The sequence below is a fragment of the Carya illinoinensis genome, chromosome 11 (genome assembly GCF_018687715.1).
Source record: "Carya illinoinensis cultivar Pawnee chromosome 11, C.illinoinensisPawnee_v1, whole genome shotgun sequence".
NCBI classification, from domain to species: Eukaryota; Viridiplantae; Streptophyta; class Magnoliopsida; order Fagales; family Juglandaceae; genus Carya; species Carya illinoinensis.
The window spans coordinates 1,801,450-1,814,848 of NC_056762.1; positions in this window are offsets into that span (position 1 = coordinate 1,801,450).

Consider the following 13,399-nt stretch of genomic DNA (forward strand, 5'->3'; position numbering starts at 1 on the left):
CGGCTTATAAAAACGACGGCGTTGGACATGGAACCGTGTCGTTTTCAAAGGGCGGGTTCTATTTTGGTTTTTGTTTTTTCTTTAAGAAAATATAATAAATTATTTTAATTTATTTTCGAAATCAAATTATATTGCTTAAGCAGTTTATTAAGTGTATTTTATATACCAGCTTGAGAATAATTTTTTTAAAACTAGATCATTATAATTAAAATGTACAATAATAAAAGTAACGGTCTAACCTATCACGAATTTTTTGCATGACAATCGGGCAAAAAATAGTTTTCTTATCTAAAAAGGCTTCATTGTGATACCTTTGATCATGTTTTCTCCAACTGTATGCTATCCAAAGAGATTTGGTATCATTTTTCAAATGATTTTAGCTGCACTAAGACTACATTTGAATACTAAAATAATCTCAGATAATCTATAAATAATAGTGGATAATAGTGAAAAAATAGTAAATAAAAGTGAATAATAGTTTGAGACTACTTCACTTACCAAAACATAGCCTAATATAACGTATCACAACTAGAAACTCAATGCCATTTAATGGTGGTCCTCCTTTAGAGACTCTTATCAACTTCATTTACTTGCTCAACTTCTTCCTCCCTTCATATTTTGGGAACATTGGCTTGCTGGAACTAAAGCCCATTTTGATTCTTCAATACTCTTATATCCATGTTGCCACCATGATCCATAAAATTAATAATTGGTTAAGAGATCTTAATTTTCTCTTCAAGCCTAAGTCATCTACTAATATTTCTATCATTCATCATCTTCACATTCCTCCAAACATCATCCGAATTAAGAGACCTTTCCTTATTCGTTGGTTGGCACCTCCTCGAGGATCTCTCAAGTTCAACATTAATTGCGTCTATAAAAGTAATCATGGTTTGCTGGTTGTTGAGGGGTTCTTTGATCCCATAATTGCTATTTTGTTGTTAGTTTTTCTTGCTATCTTGGTATGGTTACTAATGCTTTCGCCAAGTTTTCTGTTTTGAAGATTTAGCTTACTTTGTGCTATCAATTATGTGTTCCTAACCTTTTTGTGGAAACATACTTTCTAATTGTAGTGAATTGGTTTAATAATAATTCTCACCCCCTTAAAAATATGATGATATTTAGGATGATATTTCACATTTTAACCATTTATTTCTGTTAGAGGGTAAAACCCCCGTACCCATAAGGCATCCTAAGCCCAACCCAAAGGGCTTTCATTAAGAGAGAAATGAGGAAAGTAATAGAGAAAAGGGAAATATAAGAAATGGGAAAAGTCGATCAGACATATAAGAGAGAAGTGTGATAAAGCTAACTTCCTCACCTACCAATGATAAAGCCACATTTAAAGGGGATTTGAGATTTAAGGAAACAGGACTTCCAGATGGCTAAGATACCCTCACCGGATTATCTATACGTAAAAATATTGTACTTTTTAACTATTAGGGATGAAGAGGGACTCACAGTGAATTATGCAAATTCAAATAATTTGATTTTGAGTTACAGTATATTTAAACCGAAATCCAAATTTGATGCCTATTGTATAAGGACCAAATATATATATATATTTTTTTTATATAACACTATCTCTTCTCTCCATCTACATCCACAAATATCTAGATAAATTAATTAGAATATGATTACATATAATAGGTAGAATAGTAAAATATGATAAAATAAAATAAATTAATAATTACAAAAATTAAATATTTTTGTAATGATTAATTACTTATTACTATATAATAAATAAATTGATAATTCAATGTGGAGATTTGATGTGAATAATTAAAGTCAAATTCATTTCATATTCTTTTATTATTATACAATGAAAAAATAGCTATTCCAATTTAAAGACTTATGTGAATGGAATAACCAAAATTTAAATTCATCAAAAGTGTCATTTACATATGCATAATTCAATAACAATACTCTAAACGAAGATTACGAGAACACAGATCAGCCTCAACCTCACAAGAAAAATTATTGATAGGATCTTCTTCAGAAAGAGATATCCGACCTCCATTATATATAGAGAAATAAGAGACTATGAGAGACTATAAAAACCTATATTATTATTTATAGTAGATTTTTCCTTCAAACGACTCATAGATGTAGGTCCTATGTCGAACCACATAAATATGTATGTCTCTATCTCTATTTATATTTTCTATATTTATTTTTTATTTACTCCTAGGATGTACTGTAGGCCTCGTACCATTGTTTCGAACCACTATCATGGGCTTCAAACCACCTCATCTAGTCTTGGACTACCTCAATGGGATGAGAATGGCTCATTCTCCTATTTCGGCCTGACATGCAATTTTTTACATTAACAATTTTTCCTTTTAACATTACTCATGTTTGCATAGAGGGAGCACTTTAACGGATAGTCTCACTACGCATGCAACTTTGGGCAGCACTATAAGTTTCTCTTTGTTTATGAATTTTCCAACCATATGGTTGGCCTTTTTGCTTTGGCTTGCGTAGGCATCTCTAACTTTCGGCATTAGATTGTTCTTCATAATTTATGTATTTTCAACCTCATTTCATTCCTACGATCGTTTTTTCCTCTATTCATAGAAGTCTGGTTCTAGAATTTCCATCCATAATCCTCTTGTTCTTTTTATGTAAGGAAAGTCTATCAATAAAATTGGAATACCCTTTTCTTCTTTAAAAGAACAAATGAATGTATTTTCTTTTTCTTTTTTTCAAATATGTACATAGTTATACTTTTACAAGGCCTTGGTTTTTGGGTTTTTTCGTCATGGCTTTATATGCTGGCTGATAAAATTGGGAGTATTATCGTTATTCTCTAAAAAAATATAAAAGAAAATAAGTTTAATGCTTCCGGTCCTATAATTTCTCGACTCGTAATCGGGAAAAGGTTCTTATGGAGACAGTTGTTGAATCAACCCAAGTGTGAATGCAAAGGATGCATAGTTGCTGCACATGCACCGTTTCTTTCCTTGGCATATTAGGCGCCACTCACAGACACGCACAGTGTCTGCAGCAAGTGACGCCTCAGTTTCTTCCGTAAATCACTGCACCGAAATAAATTGTAAGATGCTCTCTCCTATAAATAGGACAGAGCTCAGTTGCGACAGTGGCAGTGGGGGGAAATTACAGAGAAAGAGTGCACGTGAGTGAGAGAAAGAGAATTTATAGAGTTTTTATAAATCTCGTATAAATTCTATAAAAGAGGCTCCAGTGGACGTAGGTAATTTACTGAACCACTTAAATATCGTCTTGTGTAATTTTTGGTCGGCCGGAGGCGCAACAATTGGTATCAGAACTCTGGTTCGACTGTCTGAAAATTCAAGTTGGTCGAAATCAATTTTTGACAACTCCAGGGTGTTCATCGCATCGAGACGAATCCGTTGCCGCAAACGGAATCGAAAACGGAGGTTGGAGGAGTCCACATGCGCCCCTAGAAGATCGGCGCGTGCATCCACTCGCTCCATGCGCATCTGGAGGTTGAAGACGAGTGCCACTCACGCTCCACGCGCCCCCACTCGCCGACACGCGCCGCCGCGCGCCCGAAGGTTGAAGAAGCGTGCCTCTCACGCCCCCACGTGCCTAGAGGTGCTCCGCACGTGTCCATCACACGCCAGACGCTCACCCACGTGCCCACACAGCAGAAGCGCATGTAGCACACGTGCCACATATGCTACTGCCGCGCGTGCATCTCACACGCCAGATGATCTAGACAGTCCGTTTTTTCAGATCTTTGTTGGGCTATATCTAAGCCATTTGGAGTCTGATTTCAACGATCAAATAGTACTTTCTAACTATTTGGATCATTCCGGACTCATCTATACGGTGGGAATATTGAGATTCGTCATCGGTACATTCGATCTGAACCGTCCACGTGTTGCAGATCATTTTGGGCTAGATTTTACGCCAGTTGGAGTTCAATTGCCATGATCAAATGGTGCTGAAAAACTATTTGGGTCATTCCGGACTCATCAGTACGGTGGGAATGTTGAGATTTGCCATCGTTACATTTGATCTGAACCGTCCACGTGTTGCAGATCATTTTGGGCTAGATCTATGCTAGTTGGAGTTCAATTGCGATGATCAAACAGTGTTGACAAACTATTTGGATCATTCCGGACTCATCCATACGGTGGGAATGTTGAGATTCGCCATCGGTATATTCGATCTGAATCGTCCACGTGTTGCAGATCATTTTGGGCTAGATCTACGCCAATTGGACTTCAATTGCGATGATCAAATAGTGCTAACAAACTATTTGGATCATTCCGGACTCATCGATACGTTGGAAATGTTGAGATTCGCCATCAGTACTTTCGATCTGAACCGTCCATAGTTGCAGATCAGTTGTGGGCTTGATCACAACCAGTTGGAGTAGTGACGGACTCATTTGTTTTGGGCTTGATCGCAGCCAGTTGGAGTCATGATGGACTCATTTGTTTTGGGCTTGATCACATCTAGTTGGAGCCGTGCCAGACTCATTGGTTTTGGGCTTGATGTCAGCCAGTTGGAGTCCAATGTTGCCGAACTCAGTTCATTTGGGCTTGATTTAAGCCAGTTGGAATCGTGAAATTTGAGGAGACAACTTCAGATCATTGAGCGATGCAGATTAACTTGTTACATCAGCAGGTTTTTGCAGTCATATAACTCATGGAGTAAATGTTATTAAGAGGAAAACTGCAACAGATCTCATTGTGGCTTTCTTTGAAAAGTCAGTTACAAATAACAAAGTGCAGATGAAGCAACAGTTCAATTTCAGAAAAGGCAGAAAGTACTATTGTTGCCCAATATTATTTGACGTTGTGGTGAAAAAGTTGGGAGGTCATGAGAATGGCTATGAGTAATTCTGAAAAGAAGTCGAAGTTGAAGTTTCTTAATGTAAGAGATCTTATCCTAGATGAGGAGGTACGCAAAAGAGATTCTGGCAAGATCTCAAGTTGTTGGTCCTGAATGTTGATAGTAAAGACAGAGGCAAGTCAAGATCTGGCCAACAGATGACTCGCTAGATATTGTGGCAAGACAGGCCACAAGAGACTGCTAAAATTAGGAGAAAATTGAGAATGATGCTGTGAATATGGTGACTGAAGAAATACATGACGTTGCATTTCTTGCAGTGCACAATGCTGTTAAAGACAGTTTGAAGATAGCAGTCATTCAGTAGTGTTTTCTCAAAAAGGCGTGGAAGGTCACGAATGATTCATTGGTCTTGGCTCTTGATAATGGTCGTGTGAATTAGATGAAGAAGTTAAAGGAATTCAGTTTTACTTTTCCTCATCTAAGTTTGAAGAAATCTCCCTAGACCATGACATGAAGTAAAGATGTGAGAGATGGGAACAAAACGTCAGATGTTCCAGGGATATCTACACCTAAAGTTGATGATCACATAACTACCAAGACGATCAGACCTCCATGGTGGTTACTACCTTAAACTATATCTTGCTGAATGAAGGTAGTGAACTACGATATGAAGAAAAATCTTGCAAAAATAGAGATTATGCAAGTCGAAGTTAGCAGAGACTGCACACAAGATGGGCACATCGACTGAAGATATGATATGTTAGTAGCACGATGTGGAGTCAGTCACCCAGGTCAGAGATGGAGACCTCAGCAACAGATTCTCTGATATGTGTCAAGGTCCGTGCGAGACCATTGATTCCTAGTGCAGTAGGAGATGTGTTGTCCTGTATATATGGGTGTAAAAAAAATCCGGCAAACTGGAAAACCGGCCCAAACCGAACCGGACCGGTTGTGCTGGTTTTGGACCGGTCCAGTCCGGAACCAGTTTTTATAAATAGGAAACCGGCTGGTACCGGTCCGGTTCCGGTTCCAGTTAATATTGGACCGGACCGGTACTGTTTATATATATATTTATTAATATTATATATAATATGTTTTATCTTATATATACTTTTTATATAAAATAATATAAATTATAATTATATATAAGATAATGTTATTATAATTTATAAAATAAATATTTAATCTTGAACATAAAAATTTAATTCATCATATGCTTTTAATATATAATATTATAAATATATATTATTAATAACATTTTATTATAAGAAGTAAGAACTAAGAAAAAACAAATTACTCAAATAGTCAAATATTATTACTAAATTTTGGAATAATCACTAACACCAAATAGTCAAATATTATGACCTAATACTAAATACTAATAGTCTAATATTATATTACTAATTTACTATTAATATTATACTTTCAGTCTATGTATAAACTATAATAAACTAATACTAAAGTTTAAACTACTATACTAATTTTAGTAACTAAATCACTACACTAAATAATCACATATAAAATAATCACTATAGTCTATTAATAATATAGTTATAATAATCACAAATATTTATAATCACTATAATTAATACTAATATTTATAATGATACTAATAGTCTAATACTAATAGTCTAATACTATAGTACTATTCATAATATACTTTAAGTCTATATAATCATTAATTACATAAAAAATAATCACATATATACTGATAGTCTAATACTAATATTCTAATATAGGCTATAGTTATACTCATACTAATATAGTTATACTAAATCACCAAAACTAATACTAATATATAGCTATAATAATAGTCTAATATTAATACTATTACTATTATATAGTCTATTACTATTATATAATCTAATATAGTCTAATATTAGTTATATAGCTATAATTAATACTAATATATATACTAATACTAATAGTCTAATATAGACTTATAGACTTATAGTATTAATACTATATTGCATTGTTATATTCTTTAATTTATTATGTATAACTATGTAGTCTATTATATATATATATATATATAGTCTATTATATTAATACAATTTAAATTGTATGACCTAATACTAAATACTAATAATCTAAAACTATATTACTATTAGTATTATACTTTAAGTCTATGTATAATACTATAAATTAGTATATAAATCATTATACTCAATAATCATATATAAAATAATGATATAGTAACACTAATACTAAATTAATATACTAATACTATCAATATAGTCTATCAGTAATATAGTTATAATAAAACAAACTCACTATAACAATTAACAAATATTAATATCATTATATGGTAGTTATAATCACTATAATGAATACTAATATATATAATGATACTAATAATCTAATATAGACTATAGTTATACTCATACTAATATAGTTATACTAAATCACCAATTCACCATAAGGTCCATAACTAATACTAAGATATAACTATACTAATAGTTTACCAATAATACTATTATATTGTCTAATATATTATATAACTATAACTAATACTAATATATATATACTAATACTAATAGTTTAATATAGACTTATAGTATTAATACTAATAGTTTATTATATATATACTAATATTAATAGTCATTAATACTTATATTATTTAATGTATAACTATATAGCCTATATATAGACTTATAGTATTAATATCATTATATGTAGTAGTAACACTAATACTATAACAGTTTTAGTCATTGTTTTGTATTTGATAATATAATTGTTATAGTGTTTTTAATTGTCATATATTTATTTTATTGTACTATTTTTATTTTATTGGACACTTATTTTAATCATTTAAGTGTAATTTTTCTCTATTTTAAGCCCAACCCATTACAGTGATTGTATTGCCACCACAGCCCAGCGGCCCGGCCCGGCCCAGCCGGCAGCCTAGTTCAAATTAGGTTAAACTAAAGAGTAAAAACTAACGTAGACTTTTTTTTTCTGCTTCCAGTTTTCTACTGCGCCGACTCCTCCTCCTCCTCTTCTTCTTCTTCTTCTTCTTCTTCTTCTTCTCTGCTTCGACGCTGGCGACTGAACCAAGCACGCTACAAGGCTCTTTCTTGATAGTTGCCGTTGGTACGTTTATCATTTATTGCATCAATTATTTATAGTTTTGTTACTTGATGCAAATTGAGGCCTTGGGAAATGGTTACACAGGACGCCTAAGAAATAGCTAGTTAGAGACTTAGAGCACTTCATTAGCTCTAGTTAGACTAATCAACTTTTGTACAGAATTACGTTGAGGGGCTTGTAGTTAGACTAATCAGAAAACTTGTAGTTTTGTACATTTATTTAATATATTATTTGTAGTTTTGTATATTTATCATTTATGACCGTGTATGTTAACTGCTAGTTCACTAATATTTTTTTTTAGTTTATTTATTTGATGAATATTATTTTGGTAGTAACCGTAGTATATTCTTGGTTAGTGAAAAAAGAAATCTATTGGAGTTTAACACGATCCGACAATGTGATATATTTTTTCTTTGTTAGTTTATTTATTGGATGAACATTATTTTGGTAATTTGCTAAATTACTACTTGTATGTGCGTGTGGCTTAAATAATATTAATATGTTTTTTAAATTGCTCGGTCTATTATTTTATAAAGCGTGTGATTGCTAAATTGCTTGATCTATTATTTTATAAAGTGTGTGATTGTAATCTAATATTACTACTATTTATTGTTGTTACTATAGATGGATCAATCAAATGAAACACATGGCGATATAAGACCTTCAAAGGAAATGAGTAAAAAGACCATAGAATCAACGGCGACTAATGATTCACTTTCTCCACTGTCCAATGTAAGTAAGCCATCTAGTGGTCTTGGGAGTGGTAGGAAAAAATCTGTAGTTTGAGACTATTTTAAAAAGATTAAAATTGAAGATAATTCAAGACCTAGAGCTGCATGTAATTTTTGCAAGACTACTTATGCTTGTGATCCTAATATAAATGGCACAAAATCAATATTACAGCACTTGGAAAAAACCTGTAAGAAGTCTCCACTTAGGAAAGTGGATAGAAACCAATATGTATTAGGTTTCCAGTCTGGAGAAAGGAGTGGGGGGCTTGTATCTATTGCTTTTAGTGTTGAGGCTTGTAGAGCAGCCTTAGTTGAAATGTTGGTTATTGATGAGCTTCCTTTTAAATTTGTGGAAGGGGAAGGCTTTAAGAAATTTATGCTTGTTGTGCAACCTAGATGGAATGAGATTCCATCACGTGTAATAGTTGTAAAAGATATTTTTAAACTTTATTTGAGAGAGAAAGACAAGCTGAAAAGTGTTCTTAAGGGGCAGCGCACTTGTCTAACCACGGATACATGGACATCCGTGTAAAATTTTAATTACATGTGTCTCACCGCACATTTTATTGATGAAAATTGGAAAATGAACAAAAGAATTATCAGCTTTTGTAAGGTAGAAAACCATAAGGGTGAGACACTGGAAAAAAAAAATTGAAATGTGTTTGCTTGAATGGGGGAGGCCCAAAATATTTACAATTACACTTGATAATGCAAGTTCAAATAATGAGATAATTTCATATATCAAAAAAAAGACAAGGAATAAAAAATATACGATTTTGGAACATGAGTTCTTGCATATGAGATGTTGTGCCCATATCTTGAACTTAATTGTTCGGGATGGGTTGAAAGAATATGATCAATCAATTACATGAATTCGAGCGGCTGTGAAGTATGTGAAATCATCTCCACAAAGGTGGAACACATTTAAACAATGTTGTGATAGTGAGGATATTACTTGTAAAAGTAGTGTATGCTTAGATGTACCAACTCGTTGGAACTCCACTTTTATGATGTTGGATAGGGCTGAAAAGTTTCAAAAAGCATTTCAACAGCTAGAGGATGAAGATTCAGGATATGTTAAGAGCCTTGGGAAGGATGACAACGAGGATGACGATGGTGTTAGTGAGTTGGGTAAAGGAGGGGCATCCAAGTTAGGGCCTCCAACCATGGATGATTGGGATAAGAGTAGGTTGTTTGAAAATTTTCTAAAACTTTTTTATGATGCAACCTTGCGTTTCTCTGGGGCCAATTATGTCACTTGCAACTATTTTGCATTTGAGCTCTCGACAATTCATGCTGCAATTAATTTGGAGTGTATGGAAGGGCCTCATAAATTGAGGACAATGGCATTTAATATCAAATCTAAATTTGAAAAGTATTGGGGAAATATTGAAAAATGAATCTTTTGTTGTATATTGAAAAAAATAAAATGCGATATCTAGATATTCTTTTTGAAGGATTCTACGAGGATAACACTTCAAAAGTTCTTATGTTGTTGGATTTGGTTAAAGATGCTTTGACTCATTTATATGATAGTTATTGTGCAAATGAGGAAAGTAATGTTGGGGCACAAGATCAAACTATGAGCCAATCAAGTGAGGGATGAGCTACTACTACAAGTTCAAATCATGGGGTAGGTGAAGGTGATTTTGGATCAATGAAATCATATATCCGTTTAAAAGTTCAGATGCGGTTGGAGTCGGAGAACTCTTTGAAGAGTAAATCTGAATTGGAGAGGTATTTAATTGAAAAATGTGAAAAGATTGATCCAAAATTTGACTTGTTGAATTGGTGGAAGATTAACAGCATTAGATACCTCATGCTTTCAAAAGTTGCGCGGGATGTTCTTGCAGTTCTGATATCTACAATGGCTTCTGAGTTGGCTTTCAGCACAGCAGGTCGAGTACTTGATCCTTTCCGCAGTAGCCTATCTCTACTTATGGTTGAAGCCCTTATCTGTACACAAAATTAGCTTCGCTCATCTTCTACCCCGTTAAACATTCACACTTTAATGGATGATGTTGAGGAGTTTGAGAAATTTGATACAGGTATGTAGCATCATTCACATTTTCTTTAAGTGTTTTTAAAATGTATATCATATTAGTAATTTGTTTTAATTATTATGCTTTATTTTTTCTTTCTTGTGTAGAGCTTATGGAAGACTTAGGGAGTTCTTCAAGACCCACTTCTTTGGTTGGAGATGATTAAATTTAAGGTAGGACAACTTGTATAACATATTTCTTAAAGTTTTATTTATTTATTTAATGTAATTACTAACTTTTTATTGAAATTAACTGCCTGATTTATTTTAATACAATTGCAAGGTTTGTTGAATGGACTATTGGATTTGGTGGCTACATACATAGCTATTATTATTAGCTATTTATTCTAGTTGTAAGGTTTTTTATTGGATGTTCTTGTAATTTGAACTTCTAATTTAGATTTAAAATTTAGACTTGTAATTTGTTGGACTTTTAGACTTGTAATTTGTTAGACTTTTTGATTTGTATTTTAGACTTTTGGTATTTGGATTTGTAATTTGTTAGACTTTTGGACTTGTAATTTAGACATTTGGAATTTGGACTTGTAATTTATTGAATTTTTTGACTTGTAATTTAGACTTTTTGACTTATTTTATTTCATAGCAGAAATTTTTTTTATTGTAGATTTTATTTTTTTGTAGCAGTTTTATTTAAAGGTTTATAAGCTTAGAACATATTTTTTTTATACTAGATTTCCTATTTCAGTGTTTGTGTTGTAACAGTTTTTTATATAGTAGAATTTTGTTTAACAATTTATAAGGCAGATTTTTTGTAATAGATTTTTTTTACATAATAGATTTTTTTTATAAAGCAGATTTTTTATAGCAGATTTTTTACATAGCAGATTTTTAAAACAGAATTTTTAAATCAGTTTAAAAAAAAAATAGAATTTTTTAATGACAAATTTATATTTTATTAAAACCGAAAAACCGGACCAAACCGGACCGAAAACGGGTAAAACCGGAATACCAGTTTATAAGGAAAATAGATGCGTAATCGGTTTTGAAAAATACAAAACCGGTACCTACCGGTTCGGTCCTAAATTTTGTCAAAAACCGGACCAAACTAGACCGGTTACACCCCTACCTGTATATATGTGTTGATTAAGGGCACTGTACGTGATAAACTAAAGTTATGCATCACTTTAGTTAGTCTTCTAACTTGAAGACATAAGCTACAAAGATGATAAGGGATCATGCTGGAAATAGAGGCTAGCGTGTTGAGAACCAGTCTCCAAGTTGGAGATTGGTGTGATTGTAGGATTATGGAGCCTGGTTTGAAAGCTGCAAAGGCACCAGGTAGATTGTTCGCTCGGTTGTGGCTCGAGCGAAGCTCAATTTGCTCAAGGTATACATGAGTGCGGACTCATGGACTTGAGCGAAAGAAGAATCCTAGAGAGTTGAGATTGTGCAGTAAAGCACTTATAAATCTCCTCTGAAGAAAATCCCTTGCAAGCTCCATGGATGTAGATGATGCTGATGCATCTGAAGATGCATTTGGAGAGACATTTGGACATCCATTTGAAGACGTACCTGCAGATGCATTTAATAGCAGAAGTCTCTCATGTTAAAGAAAGATGTGCATTCATTTGAAAAATAAATCAGTTTGCAAGCAGTCTGGTATGACACACTTGGGTGGACGAGGTGATTGTTGAATCAACCCAAGTGTGAATGCAAAGGATGCACAGTTGCTACACATGCACCGTTTCTTTCCTTGGCATATTAGGCGCCACTCACAAACACGCACAGTGTCTGTAGCAAGTGACGCCTCAGTTTCTTCCTTAAATCACTGCACCGAAATAAATTGTAGGCTGCTCTCTCTTATAAATAGGAGAGAGCTCAGTTGCGGCAGGGGCAGTGGTGGGAAATTACAGAGAAAGATGGTACGTGAGTGAGAGAAAGAGAATTTATAGAGTTTTTGTAAATCTCGTATAAATTCTATAAAAGAGGCTTCAGTAGACGTAGGCAATTTGCTGAACCACTTAAATATCGTCTTGTGTGATTTTTGGACAACCGGAGGCACAACAACAGTTTCATTGATTGAAGGAGAATCCATTAGTGTAACAGCCCGCTAGAAATTCAATTGTGAAATTTCTATTAACTTTAGGAATCTCGTGAAAACCCCATAAGTTTTCACGAATCCATTAATTGTATAGATTTTTGTCTAACTACATAGTTAATGTTATTATTTACTATGGTATCAAAAGTGTGTTTTTGATTATTGGAGATAGTTAGAAGTGTCAAAATGTATTATGGTTTGTGCCATTAGACTCGGAGAGTTATTTAAAGTCTTATGGCGCAATAACATTTTTTCATATTTTCGGACAAAACGTCTGTTCAAAACTGTAGATATTATTGGATAAAAAGAAATATCTTGAGGTAATTTTCATGAATATTATTGGGTAAAAATATTTTGAGTTGATTTTTATAGATATTATTAGATAAAAATATCTTAAGTTGACTTTTTGTAGATACTATTGGATAGAATATTATGAGATAATCTTTTATAGATATTTTGGGTAGGAGAAAACTACACTCAACTCTCAATTCCAGCCTCATCTCTTCCATATCTCATTCATAAGTATCTCCAGCCACCTCTCCCCACGAAATTATCTTCATTTACACTTTCCATTGAAAGAATATCAAACACTCTCTAACGAACAGCTTTTAGGAGGTCTTTTGCACACCTATTTCGAAGCTTTTGTAAGTGTTTTATGATAAAGTCTCCTTCATATAAGTTGTTCCTTTT